Source organism: Protopterus annectens, chromosome 2.part2 (genome assembly GCF_019279795.1).
Source record: "Protopterus annectens isolate FY-2018-M chromosome 2.part2, PAN1.0, whole genome shotgun sequence".
NCBI lineage: Eukaryota > Metazoa > Chordata > Ceratodontiformes > Protopteridae > Protopterus > Protopterus annectens.
The window spans coordinates 24605988-24619049 of NC_056730.1; the positions used below are offsets into that span (position 1 = coordinate 24605988).

The 13062-nt window shown below is 42.7% G+C and overlaps 1 protein-coding gene across 1 annotated transcript in view; it reads right to left on the reverse strand.

The window, feature by feature from the left end:
- Positions 1-13062, reverse strand: part of ARSB (arylsulfatase B) — a 1447444-nt gene that overhangs the window by 80887 nt on the left and 1353495 nt on the right. The window lies entirely within an intron of this gene.

Sequence of the window (13062 nt, forward strand, 5' to 3'; positions counted from 1 at the left end):
GAAGGGAGGGTTTTCCTGCATTGAGGTTGTCAGTGTGAAGCCACCAACTGAGATCCTGTTTGCACCTGTCTGTGAGTAGAATAGGGTGAGAAAGTGGAAGACGTTGAAGAGACCACTGGGCGAAGAGTAGCCACTGAAGGAACCTCATATGTAACCTTGCCAGAGGGACTAACATAATCATAGCAGCCATTGTCCCCAACAATTGGAGGACCCATCTTGCCTTGACTCTTCTCAGAGGGAGCAAGGCGTTAACATGTTGTTGTAGGACTCTGATTCTTTCCTGTGGTAGAAACGCCCGCATGAGGACGGTGTCTAATTCGGCGCCTATAAAAGTAACATGCTGTGGGGGCAACAAGGCAGATTTTTCCCAGTTCAATGTGATGCCCAACTGTTGACACTGGTTGATAGTAGCATCCCTGGTCTGAAGTAGTAGATGCCTGGTGGTGACAGTAAGGAGCCAGTCGTCCAGGTATGGAAACACTTGGAATCCCTGACGTCTCAAGTGAGCAGTCACCACTGCCATGCATTTGGTAAACACCCTGGGGGCTGTGGTGAGACCAAAGGCCAGGGCTCGAAACTGAAAGTGACTGGCCCCCAGCCGGAAGCGTAGGTGACTTCTGGATGCCCTGTTCATCTTTATGTGGTAGTAAGCATCCTTGAGGTTGATGGAGCACATCCACACTTCTTTTCCCAACAATGGGAGAATAGACTGCAACGTGAGCATTCAGAACTTGGACTTTTGCACATGGGTGTTCAATGGGCTGAGATCCAAAATGGGTCTCAGGTCCCCTGCCCTTTTTGGCACCAAAAAGAATCTGGAGTAAGTCCCTAATCCATCTGGTCTGAGGGGACATGTTGGATGGCTCCTTTTTCTAGCAGCTTTGAAACTTTGAAGCTGCGTAATCCCTTTGACTGGTTGGAACATCCGGGATTTTCTTGACTGGAGGGTGATTTGACGAGAAGGGAATGACATATCCTCCATAAATTATTTGTAGAACCCATTGGTCCTGGGTGATATCTTGCCAGGCCTCCAGGTATAAAGAGATTCGACCCCAACTGGCTACGGAAACGCACAGTCGGGCCTCGCATCAGGAGCAGCGGTAGGGAGAACCACGAAAGGAATCGCTGTCTCCCGAGTTGCAAGGGCCTCCTCTGCCCCTAGGGTGGTGTCTTCCTGAATAATCACCCCCTCTCCTGCCTCTGGAGGGGGGCTCACCTTGTGCACCGGGAAAAAACTTTGTGATTTCTTGAACCACATTTTGCCACCCCTCTGCTCCTTGGGATAAGGCCTAGAGGGAAGGGAAAAACTGACTCCTACGGCAGACAGAGTTTTTCCCTCCTGCTCGCACCTAGTGACAGTGTCTTTCACCTTGGTTCTGAACAAAGAGGAACCATCAAACGGAGCGTCAGTGAATGAAGACTTGAAGGCATCCGCAAAATGACAAAGGCACATCCAGGTCTGCCTCCTCAGAGCAACTCCTGAACTTGCTGCCCTACTTGCTCCCTTGGCTGCGTAGGAGATTAGCCTCATGGAGGAGTTTGCAATAGAATTCAGGGTAGACATCTGAGCGTTGAACTTCTGGGCCGCCACCTCAGAAACGTTACCCGTGAGAGTATCTCTAAGCTCCTTTAGGAGATCTCTCTGGAGCCATGTAAAGTGTGATAAGTAATTCAGTGACCGTAAGGTAAAGGTTGCTGAAGAAAACGTACGCTTCCCATACTGGTCCATAGTCCTAGACTCCTAGTTAGGGGGATGGACGGTGGAAGAAGTCTCAGCTAATTCCTTCTGGGTGGCAGCTGCCACCACCATGGCATCCACAGGGACTCCCTTGGATAGAAATTCCTTATCAGGAGGAGCAGACAAAAATTTATTGGGTCTCCTGGGGACTGGTTCCCCAGATTCAGGGGTTTCCCACACCCTTTGACAAACCAAATCCAGATGCTCATCAAAGGGTGGAGATACCCAGGAGGTGGAGGGCTGAGCACCAAAGGTCTTCAGGAAGACCGACTCCTCTTCGGAGGGGGCTTTGGGTGGCCAGTCACCTCTTTGCTTCAAAATCTCTAGGATGTCAGAGAAAGAAACATCCTCAGAGGATGACTTAGGGGACCCCTCCTATTCCTCGAGGTCGGTGTCTGATGTGAGAAACTCATCCTGGGAATTTATGTGCTTCCTCTTGCACGTTTTCTTTCTGGGTGGCTCCTCAGACAAAAATTCAGAGGGGCCCTTAGAAATATGGGGACCACTCGTGGGTGTACCCTGAGGCCTTGAGGCTCGGCTGTCCAGAGATACATGGCGATCAGAGACCTGCACCGGTGTTGTAGGGAACAGAGTGACTGACCCTTATGATGCCGCTGATGACCTGGCCCAGCACGCTCCGCATGGCCTCGAAGGCTGGTCCTCCTGGATTCAAAGAACGACCAGCCTCCGAAGCTGAGACAGGAGTCAGGCTTCCCCACGCCGAAGCATCGAGAGGGAGACTAGGAGCCGAGAGGTGTCCTGAAGCCTCTCTCTTGGGTCTGACCAATGAATCCTGCATCTTGGACCCCGTGTACGGCACCGACGGGGTCGGACTTATGTCGGCACCAATAAGCCAGGAAGGGCTGTCGGAACCAACCTAGGGACATCACATGGAGCTGAGCACTCTAGCTCCGAAAGCTGAGATGTGCTCGGAGGAAGTATCGATGTAGGTTGAGGGACCGGCTCCGGAGCCGACTGGGTCAGAGCTGAGAACAATTTAGCCAGTACCGGTGACTGAAGAAATAGTACAGTTTTGTACCTACCATAAATGTAGATGTTCGAGGATTCCATTGCTGCAGTCCTGACTATTGGGGTATAGCCCGCGTCCCGCGTCCCAGTCGGCCCGAATACCAGAGTATAAGGCTGACGTCGGTCAGGGCGCATTAGACTGACGTCAGTACGTCAGGGTACTAATGCGCATGACCGACGTCATATCCTCAGTCTTTTCTTGCCCCAGATGTCAGAAGACCCAAAAAGACAAGTCCCAAAACAACCTGCACCAAAAACATGTACAATATATACAACAATATATATACAAAAATGTAAGCATGTCAACTCACCTACACAACCACCCCTAAATACAGAGGGAAGGAGGGAGGGTAATTGGACTGCAGCAATGGAATCCTCGAACATCTACATTTATGGTAGGTACAAAACTGTACTATGTTCTTCGTCTTCCATTGCTGCAGTCCTGACTATTGGGTAGAATCCCAAAGCAGAGGTAAGGGAGGCTGGCAAATTATAAAGTAGTAGGAGCTGACAACATGCCTTGTAAAACAGCTGTGGCAAAACCAGCCCTAGTCTTAGAGTAGATAGGAAGGTGATAATGCCTAGAGAAAGTATGCACTGAACTCCAAGTAGCTGCTTCCAGAATATCCTTAGTTGCCACCCCCTTAGAAATGCTGTTGAAGTGGCAGTAGCCCTAGTGGAATGAGGCCTGATCCCAGCTGGAATCTCCTTACCATGATGGGAATAACAAAATGCAATGCAAAAGCCAATCCACCTAGAAATAGTTTGTTTTGACACAGGCTTGCCCTGTGAACTCAAAGCAAAAGAAACAAGTAACTGCTGAGACTGCCTAAAATTCTTAGTCCTGCTCAAATAATAACGCAATTGCCTGTGTACATCTAAAGTGTGCAAAATCTTTTCCCCTTTATTTTGAGGATCTGCAAAACGTAGGCAAATGAATAGTTTGGTTTAAAGCCACACTAGAAACCACCTTAGGCATAAAGGAAGGATTAGTACGTAATGATACCCTGTCCTTATGGAAAATCAAAAGGGCTCTACTGCCATAAGGGCCTGCAACTCAGACACCCTTCTTGCAGAAGTAATAGCCAACAGAAAAGCAGTCTTCCATGACAAATATTTCAATTCAGCAGTAGCTGCAGGCTCAAAAGGTTGTAGAGTAAGTTTTTCCAACACAAAATTGAGATCCCAAGCAGGAGTAGGAGCTCTACGTGGGGGTCTTATATTCTTTGCCCTCTAAGAAACTGCTTGAACAAAGGATGCGAAAACAAAGGTGGGTCACAATCATAGTGAGCTGAAATTGCTGCAGCATGAATCTTTATGGAAGAGAAGGACAAACCTTTGTCCAATAATTCAGTAAGATATTGAAGAGCCACACTCAAATTAGGCTCTGAAATCTCCAAATTCTTTGCTGTACTCCAAAATAAAAATCTCTTCCATTTTTCTCGTACACTCTCCTAGTACTAGGCCTTCTAGCTTCCATAATCACATTTAAAACTTGTTGAGGAAGGTGAGACCTGCTGTGTTTCAACACAGAATATGCCAGGCTGTTAGATGAAGAGAGTGAAGCTTGACATTGAGCAGATGACCGTCCTTCTGAGATAACAGATGAGGAATCAGAGGTAAAGGCCATGGAGGCTTCTTTACCAGACTCCGTAGAAGTGGGTACCAGTGTTGCCGAGGCCAATCTGGAGCTATCAAAATCATCCTTGGCCTGTCTTGTCTGACCTTTAATAGTACCTTTGGAAGAAGCGGTAGAGGTGGAAAGGCATACACATGAAGGTTTTTCCAACTGAAAGACAGAGCATCCACTTTCCAAGCTGTGTGATGAAACCCCTTTGTGCAATACTTTGGCAGCTGGTGGTTTAGTGGAGAAGCGAACAGATCTATGTCTGGAGTTCCCCATGACACTGTCAGTTTCTGAAATACATGAAGATCCAGTTTCCACTGTGGGGATCCATGATTTGTCTGCTTAACACATCTGCTAAGGAGTTCTGTGCTCCTGGCAGAAACCTTGCCTGAAGAGTTAGTTGCAAGCTTAGCGCAGTCTCCCATAAAATCATTGCTTGCCTGCATAGAGGATAGGAATGTGTTCCCCTTGCTTGTTGATGTACCACATGACAGTTGTGTTGTCTGTTAGAATCAACACCTGCCCTGGAAGAAGTAACTCCTTGAAAGCCATCAATGCAAACTGGACTGCTAACATCTCCTTCATGTTGATATGTAGATGCTGTAGTCTGGCAGGCCACTTGTCTTGTATCCACTTTCCATTTAGATGAGCTCCCCAAGCAATGTCCGAGGCATCTGTCGTTAGAATCTGACTTGCCTCTGGCCGGGTCACAGAGAGTCCCTTGTTTAGGTGACATTCCTGAGCTCACCACAAAATTCCTTTTGAATGCAAGGTATTATTTGAATGACAGTGTCCAAATCCTGGCAGTGCTGTGTCCATACATTTTGAGATACCATTGTAGCTTCCTCATATGCAGTTTGGCATTGGGAAGCACCAGAATACAAGATGCCATGAACCCTAATGCTTGAAGGACTGTCCTTGCAGTCAGCACGGACTGATGAGATAGTTGATGGAAGTAAAGTGACAGACTCTTTTGTTTGTCCGGGGTTAAAAGGCCATCTGGGCTGCTGTATTCAGTCTTACACCCAGAAAGCACATGTCTTGAGAGGGTACTAGACCGGACTGTATTTCGCTCCCAGAATACCCTAGGCATCTTAGCACTGCTATAACATATTCCAGATGCTGTAGAAGGTCTTCCTTTTCTTGAGCCAGAATCAGGCAGTCGTCCAAGTAAGGATAGATTTGAATTCCTTGAAGCCTGAAGTAAGCTATCACTGGAGCCAGAACCTTTGTGAATACTCTGGGCAGTAGATAAGCCAAAGGGCAATGCAGAGAACTGATAATGAGAATTTCCAGCTCGAAACCGCAGATACTTTCTGCAACTTAGCCTTATAGGCACATGAAGGTAAGCTTCCTTGAGATCTAAAGTTACCATCCAGTGATCTTTGCCCAGCAGAGGTAAGAGCTGTTGTAACGTCAACATCTTGAACTTGGGAATGTCCAAAAACGTGTTGAGGAGAGATAAATCCAAAATTGGTCTCCACGTGTTCCCCTTCTTTGGTACAAGGAACAGGCGAGAATAAAATCCTAGGCCCCTTTCTGACACAGGGACTGGCTGAATGGCCCCTATGTGAAGTAACTGTAAAACTTGTTTGTGAGCCTCTTTTCTTTGTTGAGGAGGAACATCTGGCATGCCTTTGAAAGGGGGCATTGTATGGAAATAAAATCTGTAACCGTGGTGAATGATATCCAACACCCATTTGTCTTGAGTAATTAAATCCCAATTTCCTTTGAAAAGAGACAGTCTTCCCCCCAAAGGAGCTGCCAGACGTGAATCTGCTGGCAGCTGAAAAGACAGGTCATTGGGTCTGTTTACGAAAGGACTGACCCCTGCCCTCACCAGAAGTCTGAGCAGGTGAACTCCCTGTTCTAGGCCTAAAAGAACTTTGAGCCCTGCCCCTACCACGTCTAGACCTACCCCTAGACTGAGAATCATAAGCAGGATATGTCCACCCCTTAGCAGGCCAATTTCTACTAAACTTCGGTGGCTGCACCTGCAAAAAATCTTTAACAGTTTGCATAGACTTAGCTTTGTCCTCCATTTTCTTTAAAACAGCTTCCACAGGCGAACCAAACAACACATCAGACTGTAAAGGAGCATCCAAAATCCTTGTCTTAACATGCTCAGCTAAATTCTGATCCTTCAACCAGGCATGCCTGCGAAGAACAGAGCTGGTAGCAGCCACCCTCGAGGAGGCCTGTACAGCATCAAAACCACATTGCAAAGAATGCTTACCCACTTGTTCGGACACATGAACCAAATCCAGCAACTCTTTACACTCAATACCTTCCGCCAAAGCATCCACCTTAGATTTCAATTGTGAAAGAAGGTAATTCTGATATTTTAACATGTGAAACTGACAATTCAAAGCCCTCATGGCTAGAGTGGAAGAAGTATACACTTTCTTTCCCCACCTATCCAAAGCCCTCGCCTCTTTATCAGTGGGGACAGGATTTTTAACCACAGAAGCTTTTACACCTTAGGCCCCTGGGAAATAGTTTCTGGGTCCGCCCTAGGACTCTTAAACAAATATTTATGAGCTTCGGGCACCCTATAATACCTATCAGGCTTAACAGGAACAGGAGGCAAAGAGTCAGGGTTCAGGGAAGCCTCTGCAAAAACATCTTCGACCACATTCAGAAGAGGAGGATTAGCTAAAGGCCTATGCTGGGGTAAAACAAGAACTCCCTAAGCCTTTTCCTGAGTCAGAGTAATCCTGGCCTTCCCATTTAAAGTGCTCCTCATGGAATGCAAAGTCTCTGAAAATGAGAAATCCTCAGGTGGAGACGCTGTAGGAGTGGAATCATCCACATCAGAATCAGAATAGGTAGGATACTCCTGCAAATCTTCCACAGAAGATTCTGAAGCCTCAGAACACTGTTCAAAACTCTCAAACTCAGGTTCCACCCTAGGCCTCTTATCAGGCGGGGGCATAGAACCCCTAATCATAGTAATCAAATCTTCTGCCATCTTAAGCATATGTTTCTTAGGCACAGAACCTGAAATGGTAGGAGAAGCCCCCACTGAAGCTGAAGTAGGCCTACCTCTCATAGAAGCTTTGGCAACAGAAGGAGAGGCCCTAACTACCTTGGGAAGAGAGGGAAGAACAGTCACCTGAGAAGCCCCCTCAGCCTGGCCTACCTCCTGAGAAGGCACATCCTGTAAGAGTATAGTTTCTGCCTGGGACTCCATGGAAACTCCTGGCAAAACCTCCGGCTCCACTGAGCCTTCCAAGGAACCGACGTCCGGGACTGCCGGTTCCTCAACCCTAGGCTTCACTGTTTTATCCTTGCGCTTCTTGAGAGCGGGCGGAGCATCCGACGGCATTTTATAATTGCAACGCTTCCCAAACACTAACCTGGCACAGTCTAACCTCCTCTTAATAGTGCGTTTGTTAAACCTAGCACAAGAGCGCCAACCAACAACGTCGTGCTCAGGCCCTAAACAAGGTATACACAAGGTATGATAATCCCTATGAGGTATCTGTTTCCCACAAGAAATACAGTTATTCACTTTTTCTGACATCCGGTAAAATACTGAGGCAAGAAAAAACCAAAATGTTCCCCAACGGGGTACTTAGCCAACTCTGTTTCGGTCTGAAACTCCGGTTTCGGAAATATTTCAGTACGCCAACCTGCACTCGCAAAACTGCTTCTGCATCGGACCATGCGGCAAAAAAGACTGAGGATATGACGTAGGTCATGCGCATTAGTACCCTGACGTACTGACGTCAGTCTAATGCGCCCTGACCGACGTCAGCCTTATACTCTGGTATTCGGGCCGACTGGGACGCGGGACGCGGGCTATACCCCAATAGTCAGGACTGCAGCAATGGAAGACGAAGAACATCTCTGCACCACTCTATCAACGTCCACATCTGATAAGGTCCTGGAAGATTTGGAGGATAGGGAAGGAGATCGAGACCTCCTCTCTGAAGGGGACCTGCAAGGAGGGGATACCGGCCTAGTGCTAGGCGACTGTCTCCGAACAGGCTCCAAGAAAATTGGAGCCGAAGCAGGTTCCATAACCACTGACACTTCCTGCGGTCCCGAGGACAATGGAGCCGAGGATGTCGATGAAGACTTTGCTATTTTCTCCGGTGGCTCCGAGGATACTGATGGAGCCGGAGATCGCTTTTTTGCTTTGGAAGATTTTGTCTTAGAGCTGGAAGCACTCTCCAGACCCTCCTCGAAGGAGGGTTTCAGAAGTCCCTTCAAAATCAATTTGTTCTTCCTTTCCTGAAGAACATGCGGGCTAAAGGCATGACAGAAACTACACGATTCCTGGAGATGAATTGCTCCCAGAGAGTACACACAAACAGAGTGTCCATCAGTGTTGGACATTTTATAACTGCACTTGGAGCACTTCTTGAAGCCTGAGGGCTTATGCTCCTTAGTATCTTTGGACATAGTTAACCAACAGCAAGTAAGTAACTGAAAATTAGACCAACGGACAAACAGCCACAAGCGCGAGAACAAGCCAAACAACAGACAGAACACCACAAAGATCTTTAACTCAAATGATCCTTAGACACAAATACAAGGGAGGAGGACTAATTCCTCTAATTTAAATGGTTTTAGTCCAAGGTAAGACTTTAGCACACAAGGAAAGCAAGGGGACAGACAAGGTCCTTTAACTGAAATGGGCCTAGCCTGTTGGAAACAGCTAGTGGGATACCACAGAATACGCAATAAAGAAAACACAACTTTTCCACAATACAGTCAAGAACACACACAATAGCTATTAAAATAGATTTTTTGCAAAAAACTTCTCTGATATAAGAAGAAAAAGGGTACTTAGCCACAGGCAAGAGCGAGACCACATCTGAGCTACACGAGTGGCAAACGAGATCTGGGGATAGAGAGCAGTGCAGCATGGGATACCATCTTAGCCCAGCCAATAGAAAGACTTCGAGCTAAAATGTACGGCCGAGTCGGAGCCGACATTCAGCTCCGAACCCCACAGGTAAGAATGTAGGCGAGATTGGACTACAAAACATAGAATTTTACCGCTTACATTCAAAAGAATACTCTTTTGTTGAGATGAAGATATAGATATGCTGACAGTGCTCAAACCCCTTCCAAACTACTAGCATGAATAATCGCAGCCAAACAAGCAATACAAAATCTAACAGAATTAGACTATGAAGGAGGGAAAATTAGTACAAATCAAGAAATAGCAAAGACCTTTGAAGATATATACAGAAACTTGTATGGACCACAAAAGCAACCTAAATCAGAAGATCGTACACATTTCCTAAGAAATTTAACCTTCCCAAAAATAAATGAACAACAAAATGAAATGTTAAGAGCACCATTCACAAAAGAAGAAATTTTAGCTGAAATAACTAAACTAAAATCAAGTAAGGAACCAGGACTAGATGGTTTCACGAATGAATTTTAAAAAACCTTTACCCAAAACTTAGCAAAAATTTACTAAAACATTAGAACAATATCAGGGAGTTTGGCATTACAGATCCATACCTAAATGTCTCCAGAACTATTTTTATTCATAAGTCTAACTCAGAAAAATTAAATCCACTAAACTACAGACCAATCTCACTAATAAATACTGACATCAAAATCCTAGTTTTTATCCTAGCAAATAGACTTAAAAGAGTATTGTCAGTAATCACCTCTCCAGAACAAGCTGAGTTTATCCGCTCAAGGCAAACTTGGAATAACACACACAATCTAGATGCAATAATGAAACTATATGAAAAAGAAAAAAATCCAAGGTATGCCCTGGCGTTAGATGCTAGCAAAGCCTTTGATAAAGTTAATCAAGAATTTCTATTTGAAACATTGTCATTCTATAATATTCCAAAAGAATTCACCGACATAATTAGAAAGATATACAAAAAGTTCATACACATCAATTAAAATAAATAAAATAGAATCCAAACCAATAAAAATCGTAAATGGCACAAGACAGGGTTGCCACTCTCCTTACCTCTTCAATTTGTATATTGAACCCCTATTCCTTCTCATATTTCAGTGCACATATCATCACATACCAAAGCTTCTAAATAATAAAATTGTCCTAACAGCTTCAGCAGATGATGTCAATATATATTTCGAAACCCCTAATACAGATCTTAGTAAAATTGTGAAATCTCTTAAAAATTTCTCAGAAGTATCAAACTATGAAATCAACACATCTTTCCAATTAATCCACTAGGCCATAAAGAATACTATTTCCCGGACACATCAATTCAAATTGACTACTCCCTCAAATACTTAGGAATACTTTTTGATCATAACCAGAAGTCAATAATCCTAAACAACTTACGGAAGCTATAGACACAAGTAAACCAAGACTTCTATAGATGGAAAGATATGAAGTTATCAACCTTAGCTAAGGTTGCAGTCATTAAAATGAATGTTCTTCCAAAAGTGATTTACACTAAACATCCCCGAAAACTTCTTTCACAAAATCTGCACAGAAATAGCCAAGTTCATCTGGCATCAAAATCAACAAGGATCAAATCCTCTAAATGAATCCTGCCAAAAGAAAGAGGGGGACTGGGTCTTCCAGATTTCAAGCTATATTATGATATAATTTACTCTAACAGAATAATACAGATATCAGAAGACTCTCCTATGGCTAAAGAATCGTCACCAACATGGGTTAAACTACGGTTTGAACATGTTAAATCATTAAATATTAATCACAAAGCCCTACCCTTTATCCAGAAAGAACAATTCAAGAAAAGTGGATTACACAAATAATTAAGAAACAATATCATAATATTCCAGAAGCTACTTGAATCTATAAACCTACTGCATACTTTGACTCTTCTGCAACCTATACATTTAAATCATAATCTCAAATTAAATAGCAATATGATAAATCTCAATCAATATCCACAAATTAAGAACTATGTCATATGGGACATTCTCAAAATGAAAGATTATACTATAGAAGAGACCAGAGAAAAGCTGAAGCTTAGCAAAAAACATATAATAATTCTAAGACAACTTAAATATCTGGCTGCCACGCTAGGTAACTTTAACAATTCAGTACAAGCAGACATAGATACTACAACAACATTGCTTCAATGTCTTTCTTATAAAAAGAAAATGCTCTCTAATACATACAAGTTAATTACAGCCATCAAATATAAATCATCTTTACTGTTCTCTGCCTACTGGAATGAGAAAAATGAAAAAATTACAAATGAACAAAAATCCAATGCGACAGAAACTACACTAAAATTATCCCCTTTCCAGAGTTTAATCTATGCACAATTGATGCTCAACAATAATGCCTACTATACACCAGTGATTTTGAATAAATTTAATTCAAACTACTCCCCAAACTGTCCCTATTGTCCAATAGTGAACTCTGATCTCTTTCACATCCTATGGGGCTGTAAATTTACATACACGTTATGGTGTTGTCTGAAGGTGAAGTTAGAAAAGAATGGGTTACAAGCAGTCATCATTATCGTGGGAATTTGTATCTTACATATAACCCCCCAAACATTACTTAAGCAGGACACACGGATATTAGTCAAATTATTTGCACTGATGAAACTATATATCACCCAGAACTGGACATACAGAACCAAACTATCATGGGAGGAATGTAATAAAAAAGCTACTAGATATGTTACAGCACATAAATTAATCACAAGAGACAGTAATAAATGCACATATTTTCAAAAATACTGGAGTCTCCATCTAAATCACATTCTAAAAGAATGAATATTATTCAAAGAATCAAATCATCAGATTGCATACAAAATTCCTCTATACTAAGTAAAGTACAAATTGAAGAAGCTTAGACAAGCAACTTAAGGATGAAACAAATACAGATACATCTCTCTCATGCTTCGTCCGTATAGCTGCTGTTGCACCTGCTGTAAATATTGTATATAGTGTGAATTTACTACATCATGCACTTAGGATAATTCTATGCATTTTCCTGTTAAAATTTGAAAATAAATAGTAAATATGTTTTATTCTATGCGACTTAGTAGAAATATGACCCAATTGCATGTTGAAACAAATATGACTTTGTATCTGACAATTTTCATGATTCTTTGTATTATCTACTATGACATACTTTTGGAAACCAAATAAAACTAAATATGGAAAAAAATATTAGAAGCTATAAGATGTGGTATGTTAAAACTTTAAGAGAAAAATTAAAGGGTTATATATAAAACTGAAATAGCTTACTTTACAGCATCAGAAGGTTTAGTTATAGGAGAAGGAGATGTAGTTGTGAGGGTTTTCTGATCATCTTGCAATATGGATGGAGATAAAGCAAAACATGGAATCCATAAAAATAGGTAAAGGAATAAAACAATAAATCAGAAAGCATGGAATTAAGAAGGAAAGAGACTAGTAATACAGTTATGGCAAGATCATATTACTATGAGAACATTTTATAAAAAACTGATCTGAATGGTGTATATTTAAGGAAAAATATAAAAAAAGCTTTTTTACAATGGCAATATGAGGTGTGAAAAGTAAAGAAAGAAGATATAAATGAATATATAACAATGTACTGGAAGATTTACAACATAATGATAGAAGGTCATTTGACAAAGAATTATGTGAAAGAAATCAAGAAAAAATACAATTGTTGTTATATAAGCAAATATATGTTTTACAAGGAGAAAGAGAATTATCAAGTTACTTATGCAGATTAATAAAT